Source organism: Vulpes vulpes, chromosome 1 (genome assembly GCF_048418805.1).
Source record: "Vulpes vulpes isolate BD-2025 chromosome 1, VulVul3, whole genome shotgun sequence".
Taxonomy (NCBI): domain Eukaryota; kingdom Metazoa; phylum Chordata; class Mammalia; order Carnivora; family Canidae; genus Vulpes; species Vulpes vulpes.
Genome location: NC_132780.1, coordinates 86,244,837 through 86,257,601, shown reverse-complemented (window position 1 = coordinate 86,257,601; position 12,765 = coordinate 86,244,837). Strand labels below are relative to the sequence as shown.

Genomic DNA, 12,765 nt, shown 5'->3' with positions numbered 1-12,765 from the left:
CTTTAAAATCTTTTATATGAAAAATGTCTGTGTGTTTGTGTGTATTTATCCTCAATAAAGTATTAAGACAGCATCACTAAGATCCACTAACGCCCAACTGGCAGCCGGTGAGGCCAGCCCCTTGCCACGGCTGCACACCTCCTTCCTACCAAGGCCCAAGGGCAGGCTACCTGCTAGTTCCTTAAGGAGCTACGTTCTGTCAAGCCCATGCTTCCCCATCATGCACCCTCCTAGGATAGCCTGCTGCCCACTGCCCACCCGGCAAACTCCTGCTTCGCCCTCCCACTCCCTGGCAGAGGACAGAGCTCCTTCCCCGCTTGGGGAGATGGTGAGTATGGGACAAGGGATTAGAAGTCCGGCTGAGGGGATCCCTGGGTGGCGCAGCGGTTTGGCACCTGCCTTTGGCCCAGGGCGCGATCCTGGAGACCCGGGATCGAATCCCACGTCGGGCTCCCGGTGCGTGGAGCCTGCTTCTCCCTCTGCCTGTGTCTCTGCCTCTCTCTCTCTCTCTCTCTCTGTGACTATCATAAATAAATAAAAAATTAAAAAAAAAAAAAAAAGAAGAAGTCCGGCTGAAACCTTGGGGGCTTGGGCTAAACACGTGGTGGAGGAGGGAAAAGTATCTCACAGAAAACCAAACTAGATTTGTTTGGGGAGATTCTACCTCCACCAAAGTCCTCCTGGGTTCCTCCAGAGCTACTCCTCTACAGCCTATGAGTCATCTCCAGCTTAGTGCCTGAAACCACTGGCCTCCTTCGGTGGGCAGCACTGACTCCCCTGGCCTGGGCTCTGCTCTGTGGAGAACCACCACCTGCTGAACCACAGGGTTTGCTGCCTACTGACTTTTAAATTGTTATCGTAAGAGACTTAACTTTGTTAAGTCAGTGACTAAGCTCTTATTTTCCTCAAAACAAGGCCTAAAATACACAAAGCCGAAGTGACTTATTTATCTAATATTCAGAGAGAAAATTAATGAGAAAGCTCTCTGGTTGATTAGACCACAGCTTTAGAACATCAAATCTATGCACTAGACAGAAAATGTCAATAAGGACAGGGTGCGAACTTTCTATTTACAGACAATTGAGTAAAATCTAGTTAAAGATGGCAAATTGAATAAAAGTGTGTAGCTCCAATCTCTCCTGAAACCCTACTAAAAGAGTATTAATTCGATTTTTCAAAAACACAGCCTAAGATAACAGGAGAGGAAAAAAACTGCAACAAAATGTTGGGAGCTGGAAAGCAGGTAAACAAGCAGTAACTGGCTTTGCAGTCCTCAGAAAGCTCAAATCTAAGCCAGTAATGAAAAGCTATGAAGCAATATGATTTACCCTGCAGAACCCATCAGTCTGAGAAATATGGGCACTAAGTATCTCTGGACGGGAGAGTGAGAACAGAAAAGAGTGGAAAGGTTTGTTGGTGAAGCATTCGGCCCTCTGACCCCTCCCAGTAGAGAGTAAGGGTGGGGCACCCTGCTGAAACCAGGGTCTTCAGTGAAGTTTGTATACTTGCCCTATCTGGCCATCGGAACACGGGCAATCAGGCCTAGCCCCTACAGGAGAATGGAGTCTTCTCTGGTAAAGCTGACCTCCAGCCCAAGAGAAAAGAGCTAATTATAAGGGCAAATGGCAGTACCTGGGTTTATCTGCATTAACTCACGACAAGCCCTATTTCAGTACAGAAAGCTTCCAACAGCTTTTTAATGGCTCCACTCATAAGTCAGCTGACTGTTGAGGATCACCAGAAATCAGAAGAAAGCATCTAATAAGAAAAACAGAATAAATAGAAAAAAGCAGCTAGAACAAAGATGACGACTCTACAGGGAAAAGAAAACTTCAGAAACAACTATAAATACCCTAAGATAGATCCCTAAAAGAACTGTAAACACACACACACACACACACACACACACACACACACACAGATTTTTTTAAGAAAATGGGAAAAAAAGGGGGAGGAAGTTGGGGGGGGGGGTTCTGGGTAGCTCAGTGGTTGAGTGTCTGCCTTTGGCTCAGGATGTGATCCCAGGGTCCTGGGATTGAGTCCCATATCAGGGAGCCTGCTTCTCCCTCTGTCTATGTGTCTCTGCCTCGCTCTGTGTCTCTCTCATGAATAAATAAATAAAATCTTAAAAAAACAAAAAAACAAAAACAAGAAAACAACAGAAAAGGCAGTAGCAAGGGCAAGACCTCAGGAGCAGGGGCAGGGGCAGGGATCTGAGTCAAACTCCCTATGGGAGCATGAGCATCTGAGAATCTTTGGAAACTCCACTGATGATTCTAAGGCACCTTTGTTTGCCAATGTGGCTTCTTTTGAGGGAACCTGCTATTTTTACGTGTCTGCTCCTCCTAATGCTCCCTAGTGATTAACATCATGAAGCAACCTTTTATAAACCAGCTAATATAACCCAGAGACTAACAATAAAATCATTCATAGGTTAAATGGTCAAAAATGCACTGCTAGACAAAAAAACAGAGAAGAGGTAATTTTTTAAGTTAATGAAACAGCTATCTTCATTATATGATAAAGGTATCTATTAAACACAGCACCTTGTTAAATATTTGTACTAGAACTAAAATAAAACTAAAAAGAGATGAAAGATACAAAATTGGAAGGGAATTAATCTTTCATTATTTATACATGATTGTCTACACAGAAAACTCCAAAGAATCTACACACAGAATAACAAAATTAGAAAGTTTGGCAAGATAGTTCTAAAAATCAAAATACAAAATAACTATTTCTAAATGCCAATAGAGAAATGTAATTAAAAATACCATATACATTTGTCACAAAATAAAGATATCTAGAAATAAATCTAACACAAAGTTACCATACACTTACAGAAAAAATTTTAAACTATACTGAAAGACAGTACAGAAGGCCTAAATAAATGGAGAAATATACCATGTTCATGAATAGGGAAATACAGATAGAATTATTTTAACATCGACCGTTGTTTCCGTATTTATATATTAATTCAATTAAGTACTAATAAAAATTCATCAGGGTTCTTTGATAGAACCCTAATCATTCTAAATTTTACATGGAGAAGAAAAAGTCCAAGGATAGCCAAGAACTTCCCAGTCCTATTGGATCATACTCATCATCATACAAAAAGACCACGGTATCTCCCAAAGAAGAAAAAGGTAAGAGATAATAGATAAAAGTTTTGTTTTATTTTAAAGCTGCTGTAATTCAGGCAGTATGACATACGGAGGCACAGGATTAGACAAGTGGACCAATGGAGTAGAATGAATAGCCAAGAAACAGACCCACCCTTGTATGGAAACAATATATGATGGGGCTTGGACAGCAATCACTGGGGAAAGAATAAACTACTTAATAATTGATTATCTAATTATTAAGAAAATAAGGAAATTGGATTCCCATCATGCATCATATATAAAAATTCTAGCCAGATTACAGGCTTAATGTTTAAAACAAAACTTTAAAACTTCAGGCAAGAATTTTTTTTTTAAAGATTTTATTTATTTATGAGAGACACACAGAGAGAGGCAGAGACACAGACAGAGGGAGAAGCAGGCCCTGTGCAGGGAGCCTGATGTGGAACTCGATCCCAGGACTCCAGGATCATGCCCTGAGCCAAAGGCAGACGCTCAACCACTGAGCCACCCAGGCGTCCCCAGGTAAGAATTTTTTAAAAAGGCATTTCATAGAAGGGGAAACTCAGATAATTAATACACAAATGAAAATATGCACAATTTTATCCAGGTGAGATTTCTTGGTCCATCATTAAAACAATTTCCCTATACTCTTCTACTCAATGGGCCTTCCTTCCCTCTTCATTCTACTTGGCTGGCAAAGCCACAATCCTGATTAACCTATTTAATCCCTGACCAACCCCACCTTAACTCTTGGCACTTCTTATGCCCCCTTTCCCTGCCCCCCCCTTTTTGTCACATACTTACCACATCTGACATTTTCTGTTTTTTTTATTTTTTTTAAGATTTTATTTATTTATTCATGACAGACAGAGAGAGAAAGAGAGAGGCAGAGAGAGAGGCAGAGACACAGGCAGAGGGAGTAGCAGGCTCCATGCAGGGAGCCTGATGTGGGACTCCATCCCGGGTCTCCAGGATCACACCCCGGGGCTGAAGGTGGCGCTAAACCACTGGGCCACCGGGGCGGCCCTCTGTTTTATTTTTTAATACCCACCCACCCACAAAAACACACTGGAATGAAATTCAATTTTTAAACCAACCCTGTTGGCAAAAAATTAGAAAATCGAGCAAAACTGAGTAATACCTCATGAAAGTGAAAAAGACAATATACAAGCCTGGAGCCATGGACAAGTTATGTGCTTTCAAAGATGCTCTTCCTTAGGATTTATCAGATATAATTAAATCGCTCTACAAAGATTTATGAATGGGGAAAAAGTGAAAATAATTATCAAAATTCAAGGTGGGTAAGGAATACAGATGTTTAAGGTGTGATCATTTCTTGCTTGAGAGATTGAGAGGTTTCATGGAGAAGCCAAAGTTAAAGCTGAGCCTGCAGGTCTACCTGCTGTTTAAGTGGGGAAGTGGTCTATTTCAGACCAAGGGAATGAAACAGCATAGAATACTTGAAAATATGTAGCGCAATAGGACTGGAACATGATGCAAATACGGGGGCACTGTGGATAAACAGGCCAGAGAGGGAGGCAAAGGCCATATCATGAAGGTTCAAGGATATATTGCTTCATCCTACCATGGTAAGGTGGGTTTTGTTGTTGTAATACTTTAGTAGATTGACTAACCTAGTTAAGGCTAGCCATTAACTGGGTTTATGTGTCAGTGCAAGTGAAGGAGGTAGAAAGAAAGGGGTAGAAGGAAGAAGACAACAAAACACTGTCTTCTCCACAGGAATGGGAAGAAATGATGGGAAGGGCATATGTATAGGGATCTAAGTCTCAAGAAGCACGGACAACCCAGGACTGATACCAAAGAGGTGGGGAAAAGGAATCCATTATAAGCAATGGGTTTGTCATCAGATCATACTTTGTGATAGTAATTATGGCAGAGATATGTAAGATATACTGGAGACTGGTGAGACTAGAGGTAGTGAGACCACTTTGGCTTCTGCCACTTCTCAGAAGAGGTAACGGTGACATGGAAAGAAGAGAGGGCAGGTTGAAATGATACTTTGTAAACAGACTAGTTAGATTAGGATTCAGGTTAGGTCATAGAAAAGAGTTGACTATGGTGGCAGAGAAGGAAAGGAAGGTGGAGTCCCAGAAGAAAAGTCCAGCCAAACATACACATGAGGAGCTTAGTCTTAGGCCTGTTATCCTAGCACAGGGGTCATGCTACCGCTACCGCTCTCCCTGTCGCTCGATTTTAGTAGATGTGCTCTGCCAAGGCGAGCACTAGTTTTAGACATGTTCAATCTAATGGTGCCTCATCGGCACTGAAGCCAGTGAGGAGACCTATGCATGAAGGAGATGCTGAGGCTCTTTTCTAGACCAAGTACAGCTATGAACCCTTTGGCTAGAGGGAAGTGGATACCATTCTGAATTTGGCTTCTGTGAGGACTTTGTAAGTTACTCAGAGCTCTACATGGGTGGCCTCAGATCCTGTCATTAAGCCCACTTACTCAACCTTGATCACCAATGTTTGTCCTTCCCAGTGTCATTTGGTAAAGTAGGTTGTCCTGGGGGCAAGGAGGACTTTTTTTTCTTTATGGCAGGTTGTAGCTAGACTGATCTTCCCTTAGGATATCTATTCTGCACTGCAGAACAGGGTGGAAGCAGGCTTGTGGGGACATGTAATTCTTAGATGTTCCAAGGGCAGAAGAAGCCTTCTGCTGCTAAATTCCCCCACTTCCTCTAGGATAAGGGAGTATAGTGACAAGTCTACGATAAAAATAAGCAAAATGATAATTAAATTTGCATGAAAAAACTTGATGTTTCAAAATAATTTCTAGATGGTTACAGTATAAAACAGGACCCCAACACCTCAATATCCCTGTTTGGTTCCCAGTCTAGTGGGAAAAAGTAGGCTTTTTACCATGGGAACCTTTCTTTGTTACAATGTCTTTAGCAGACTGAAGAGCTATCTAATCTATTTAAGAGTCTAGGTGAACCACTGTGACTCTACATGGACAGGGGTGAGAATGGACAGGGGTGAGAAAGGTGGGAAGAGAAGAGGTAGGAGAGAGCACTTCTAGAGCGCTGTCTCAACTGGAACGGGAGGAAGCTTTAAGGAGCAATGGAAAAGGCAGAAGACCAGGAACATGAGCCTCAAAGAGCCACGAAGACTAAGAGAAGCCACTACGCAGGGGGAAAGACTGCTGACAAGGGAGCCCGGCTCCATCACAGTGGAGGCTCCTCCCTGATGCAGATCTGTAAGCACCCCCACCTGCACAGAGTAAAGCAGAGAGGTTCCCCAGACAGGGCCACAGCACCGCCCCAAAATGGGTCACACAGCATGATGCTGAAATCTTCCGCTCCCTTCCTCTCCCCACCACCTATGTGATATATTTAAATACGGACATTTAGGAAGAATATCCAATGTCCACAAATAAGCAAAATAGACATGTGCTTCCAGAGAGGCAAGTGTGAAGTCCAGGGCTGGTTCTCACGCTGAGACAGAGAGACCTGGTCTCATGAAGACCATTAATGGACTGCAGGTAGCATGGTGGGCATGTGGGGCAGACAGCAGTCCTGAAATCCACACGAGAGCCTCTGGTATTAGGAGAAGATTTTCTAGTCATTAAAGTCAGTGATGGGGACTATTCTTTTGTGACAGCTGAAAATAGATCCCCCTCCTCCCTCCCAACAAGCCCTCTGCAACTGGCCTTTCGGCCCTTTTAGGCTATGCTTCTATAGCTGACAGCCAGTGATCTCTTTTCCTGGGTCTTGGAGAGTAGGGCGCGGAGGGCCCAAACTCACCTAATTAGTGGCCGGGCCTATTGTCCTAATACAGTTACCATTCTAGGGAAAAGAAAAGCCTGGTTCCTTCCCAGGAAGTGTGTGAGGGTAAAGACTCGTACTAAGGAAAGAAAGAAAAAAAGCATACGAGTCACACTGGTGACGGGAAGCCAGATTCCATGAGTTAAAAATCTCTTGAGGGAAACATAAAAGCTACAGAAGGTCTAGAAAAGATGCCCAAGACTTGGACAGACTGATTCTGAAACAACAGCATCTCCAAATAAATAGAAAAAGGCCCACAAACAGGTAACACTATGTCAGTAAAGTATCTCTGGGTGGCAGAATGAGAGAGGACTTCTGTTCTTCCTTTCTGAAAGGCTGTACTTTCTAAATTGTGATACTGGCCACCAAGGTGAGTCTTGGCACACCAGGAGGGCGAGGTGTACTTCAGGCAGAGAAGAACAGGTGAAAGCAGCGACCCCGCAGCGGTACAGGGTGGCACAGGGTGGTGCAGGGGGACGCAAGGGAGCTCAGGGCAATGCGGGGCACCAGGAGACGTCCTATGGGCAAAGCCAGCAGGAAGGCAGGTGTGAGGCCAGGGGAGGAGCGGGAGATGGGCCTGGGAAGGAGGTGGTGCCTGAGCAGCAGGCAGAGGAATCTGGGCTGTCCTGCAGGTTGCAGGGGGCCAGTGAAAGTGAGGACGCTTCCATCAACAGATTCCTTTACACAGGAGCAAAGTTACAAGTACTCACTTATCCCTCCTCACTGGACACCTCCCTGACCCTGAGGGAACAGCAGATTCAGAAGTACTGTTCTGAAACTCTACATGGTTCTTTTTCACATGATGAGCCTGATACCAAATCTCATTACCCAAATGGACCCGAATATAATTGGCGATTGGTATATGACAACTTACATTCTTTTCTTCTCTAAGTTTTTCCAACAAATAAGCATCCAGAATTCAGTTTACTATGAACTACTTAAGAGAATGGGATCCCTGGGTGGGTCAGCAGTTTAGCACCTGCCTTCGGCCCAGGGCGTGATCCTGGAGACCCGGATAGAGTCCCGCGTCAGGCTCCCTGCGTGGAGCCTGCTTCTCCTTCTGCCTGTGTCTCTTTCTCTCTTTCTCTCTCTCTCTCTCTCTGAGTCTCTCATGAATAAATAAAATCTTTAAAAAGAGAGAGAGAAAAAGGTAGACACACTGCACCCATTCCATCGCTCACTTCCCTTCTTCCGGGAGCATGTCTGCCCACCTCTGAGGGCACACGTCCTGTTTATCAGACAAAATGACTACACAATGTGGGAGGGAGAATGTTCTCTTTGCCCTCCTATGCCACATCCAATAGATTCAAATGATGCAGAGCAAAGCTCTTCATCCAGAAATACTTAAATTGAAATATTAAAAAAAATGTATCACCAGTCCTTTTAAATGACTCCAAGTTGTTCATTTTTTTCTTTGTAAGATGTCACACATTTCATCAGGTTTCCATTTTAAAAAGCAAGGGCACTGGAAAGATAGGGCAACTTGTCCCAGTTCCTGCACTGGCTTCTCTGAAAGGGAGAAAGGAATGTCGGGGGAAATGGGGGCGAAAGCTTCAGAAGAGAGGAACACTGGCAAGCTGGGCCGCCTCTCCTTTTCACCTTAAGTCTTTTCTCTCCCCCCATTCACAGCTTTAGGTCCTTTGTTTGTTTAACAAACCATTACAATCATACCCAGTTCAATGGGGAGGAATGTGAACTCTCTAAGTAGCTGTCCTGGCAATCCACATGTGTGGTCCACCCCACAGCCCATCCCCAGGCGGCTTCCCTGTGCGCCTCTGTGCTCCCAGTGCCCCAGAGGCCAGGCACCTTGCTCACAATGAGCCCAATTTCCCCTGCCGCATGCTTGCTGCTCCTTCCCAGTAGCCTATAGCGATGTCCCAAGTTGCTCCTCCTTCTTGGCTTGCCTAGCTACTGCACTGGCCCTTCTGCCTGGGCTTGTCCAGTTCTGCTCCTGAGCCCGAAGCTGCCTGGTGTGGCGGCCACCCCCTACCTGTCTTCAGCCCACAGATTCACCACCGACACGGAGCTGACCCACTCCAGGGTCTTCCTGGTAATCATGCCTACTCTTCCAATGTCAATCACTCGGTAAACCCCTCCCCTGCCTAACTGGAACTGCTAGTGCCTTGCTACGTTCCTAGTAGATACATTGGCTATGTTGGGATAAATGTTAATGTCTTGGCCAATGTATCAAACTACTTTTTAGTCAGATCATATTTAAAGGGAACCACAATCATAGTTAGCAAAATCATGGTCTATTTTAGTTGGACTCATAAAGTCTTCTGCAGCCCCATTAGAGAAAAGGGCATCTTTATCCCCCATCTCACAGATGAGAAGACTAAGGTTTAGAAACTGACACCTGCCCACAGGCACTGCCTGATAAGATCCTGCAAGTGATGTTCTGTACACAGCAGAGTGCCTGAACACGAGTGCCCCACAGGTGCTAGCTTCCGCTGACATCACTACTGCGGATAATGATGAGGAGAACCAGAGACCAAACCCAGGTGGTCTGAGCTAAGCTGAGTGTTCTTCCCACTCATACCCTGTCATCCTTCCAGGTTACACTGTCTACATGAGCAGCAGACTTCGGCTTTTCCTCCAAATAAAGGCCGGAATCTGGGGCTGGATTCCCTGGTGACACCGGCCCGTGACCAGCCTCTTCCTCTGGCCAGTAAGTTGACATGTGCCACAAAGAGGAAGACACCCTTTCCCGTATCTCAGGTACCCAAGTTAGGTCAGGGCAGCTTTAAAACTCTGGAACTGACAGGGATGTCTGCAGAAAACTCCACAGATCTGAAGGAATTACCACAGCTGAGGCTGAGGCTGGGGGTGAGGGCGAGGGCGGCAGAGAACAGGAAAGGCTGTCAACAGCAGCATCGGAGTCCCTGGATTATGTGGTCTACTAATGCTTTTAAAAAAGAAACGGTGAGGAGAATGCTGTTATATTTGGCAGTTTAAGGGGGAAATGTATTTATCCTCTACTAGAACCTTTTTGAAAGACCTGGAACCTTGGGTCTTGACTTTTACTCTGTATTTCCAAGTAATTGCTCGTAAATATACCCCAAGAGAAATAATTTGAAGAAGCCACCACAGTTTGCGTACCTACTCGGCGACAGGAAACATCAGCTTCCAGCCGGTCGCGCAGTCCTCTCAGAAGCTTGTGTGAGGATTCAAACCTGTAAGAAGAGATCTTGCACATCTTCAGTGAATGAAGCTAGGAGAACATTCCCCCCCCACCATGTTGCAGCTTGAGCTTCACTTCAACACCACATATACACAACTGGTAATGTCTACAGATTTCTGACTGCCCTTTCATGCATTTTCAGAGATGACAGACCAATTTTAAACTTTAAGATCCTGTAGTATCACACCTCAATAGACACAGCACCATTAATTTTTAAATGTCTCAGATCTACCAGATGGCAAAAGTCTTAAACATTTAGAAAATCTGATATATTTCAAAGGTATGATAAAGTTCATAATGCTGCAACTTAAAGGATTTGCAATCTGTTGTCATGTTGCCCAAGAAGATCTTTAAGTATTTATATTACATCTTTTGTCCTAATGGCAACTGGATTTGAAAAACCCTGAAGTTTTCCCCTGCTTTCTGCAAGTAGGAAAAACAAAACAAAAACAAAAAACCGTGAACTTGTTTACATAAAATATTCAAAATACCATGCAGAGGAAATGGTATTTTTTTTAAATCAACAGTATTAGAATACCATAAAACAAGTATGCAAATCTAGGCAATGACAGAACCGGAAACAAATCATGAATTGAAAAAAGTCAGCAATAACCAGTAGGCATTTGTTTTCAACAAAAGCTTCAAAGAAGCATACAGGTTCACCAGATGTACAGGCCAAAAAGGCTGTTGTCTCTACATTGAACACACGATTCAGTGGTTACACAATTTGAAGTTGGCTATGCACTAGAATTGCCAGATAAATCTTTTAAAAATACAGATTCCTAGGCCACAGTGCAAAGCAGCACGGACTGACACCGCATCACTTTGGCCCTGGGAGTCTAGAGTTTCATCAAGTCTCCTGGAGCCAAGTCTGCAGCCAGCTTTGCACCACTGATCCCTGGTGACCATTTGGAAACCAGTATCTCTGCTCACCGATTACTAAAACCTGGCTTCTTCCAATTTAGGACTGTTCCAACCAGTCAGTCCTCATGGGGGGGGGGGGGAGCTTTTTAGGATTTTCTTAACTAGCACAAAGATAAATCTATTATGAAACAAAGCCAATCCTATCTCACCTACATGACTTATTCACTTGGTTGCCTGTTTTCTTCTCTTAGTTTGATTAAAAAAAAAAAAAGGCAATGCCCATTTATTTTGTATGAGAACATCCTTTTAAGTTAAAAATGGAAAAATTAAGATAATTCTTAGACAACTAAATTTTTTAAATCACCCATCAAAATTCAGGAAAAAGCCTGGAAGGTAAAACTAGAGGTAAATAAGATCTTTGAATCATCCAGAGAATTTGTTTTGCATGTATAAACACTTCACAAATCATCTCATGGCCCCCCTCTCTCTCTCCTCATAATACCAAACATTTATCATGGTGCTTTAATTGGGTGCTCTCCAAAGGCCTGTATTAAAATTTTTTTAAATGAACTTTTAAAAACATTGAGGCAAGAGAGTATATTTCTTCTGGATGATTCTTCCTTTGCTCCTACCCATCTCACCAACAGACAATACCAATTTATGAATTCAGAGAGGCAGGGGCTCTCTTCTGCTTCACGAGAAAGGGTACACATGACATGAAGTACGCAAACCAGGCAGTGGAGTAGCTTAGCTTCATTGTCAAAATATTCAAATTATCACTAAAAGAAAGCGATTCCTTTCTGAATCTAACAATACTACTTGGCCTCCGAGGGCTCACACAGGAGCTTATTCTTAAGCTGTTCAATATAAGCAGCACCAGTGAAAGAGGAGAACTCTGGCAGGGAGGAGGCCAAGTTCCTCCGCCTCTCCCACCTGCCATCTCGGACCAGTAACGCTTACATAGCTAACAATGCAACAGAGAACCTGAAAGCATGCGTGGCCCCGGGGGAAAACCGTGTGCAGTGTGCGACAATTAATAAAGCAGAGAAGAGACAGGAAAAATAATACATCTAAGTTTGACAGGAGACTACTTGCAGACTGCTTTTCAGGTCAGAATTCAGATTTCAAAATCAGAGAAAAAGTTTTTAATCTTTCATATATATGTATATAACATACAATCTTTCAAGTATATATACACATTATATAATCTTTCAAATATATCTTATACAAATCTTTTATATATATATTTTTTACCATATATATATATATATATATATATATGGAAAAAATGACCCTGTAACATTAAACACTCCTAAATATGTTTCTGAGCTCCAAAGAAGAAAAGTCACATTTTTCTAGAAATGGGGATTGGCACACGGTAAAAAGATTATAGTTAATTGCTTTAAATAAAAGGGAAAATGTCTCTTGGAAGATGATCTGTTTGTATCTGCTTACTCACTGATGACAAAAAGTAAGATCTCCTGAGTCTAGAGCGTATGGTTTCTAGAATGCATTTTTGCTGGCATGGTATGTCTTTCTAGGCATTTGCTTCTGAGAGCCGCATTTAAGAACATGCCCTTTGCTCTATGAATGTCCTGGTTTAGCTGCCTGCTGAGCATGCACTGAGACCCAAATTAAACAAAGGGACTTCCCTCCAGTTTCAGCTCATTCACTTCTGGCTACTCCCAATTTTTCTTAAGTCAATTCTTCAAACTGACTTTTTTATTTCTAATGATCCTAGCGGGAAAGAATTGGGCAAGCCCCAAACGCTGGGAATTCTGCCTCAGTTTTCAGTGAAAGACTCCTC

At 43.3% G+C, this 12,765-nt stretch overlaps 1 protein-coding gene across 21 annotated transcripts in view; it reads right to left on the bottom strand.

The window, feature by feature from the left end:
• Positions 1-12,765, bottom strand: part of PLAGL1 (PLAG1 like zinc finger 1) — a 73,255-nt gene that overhangs the window by 12,676 nt on the left and 47,814 nt on the right. For 16 of the 21 annotated variants that reach the window (XM_025997948.2, XM_072719349.1, XM_072719320.1 and 13 more), the window contains one exon: positions 10,013-10,086. The exons of 2 other annotated variants lie outside the window; for them this stretch is intronic. The gene's annotated coding sequence lies outside the window, so the exon portion shown is untranslated. Of the gene's footprint in view, positions 1-10,012; positions 10,125-12,765 lie in introns of all 21 variants that reach the window. 3 more of the 21 variants (XM_072719234.1, XM_025997946.2, XM_072719264.1) reach the window with 1 other exon arrangement.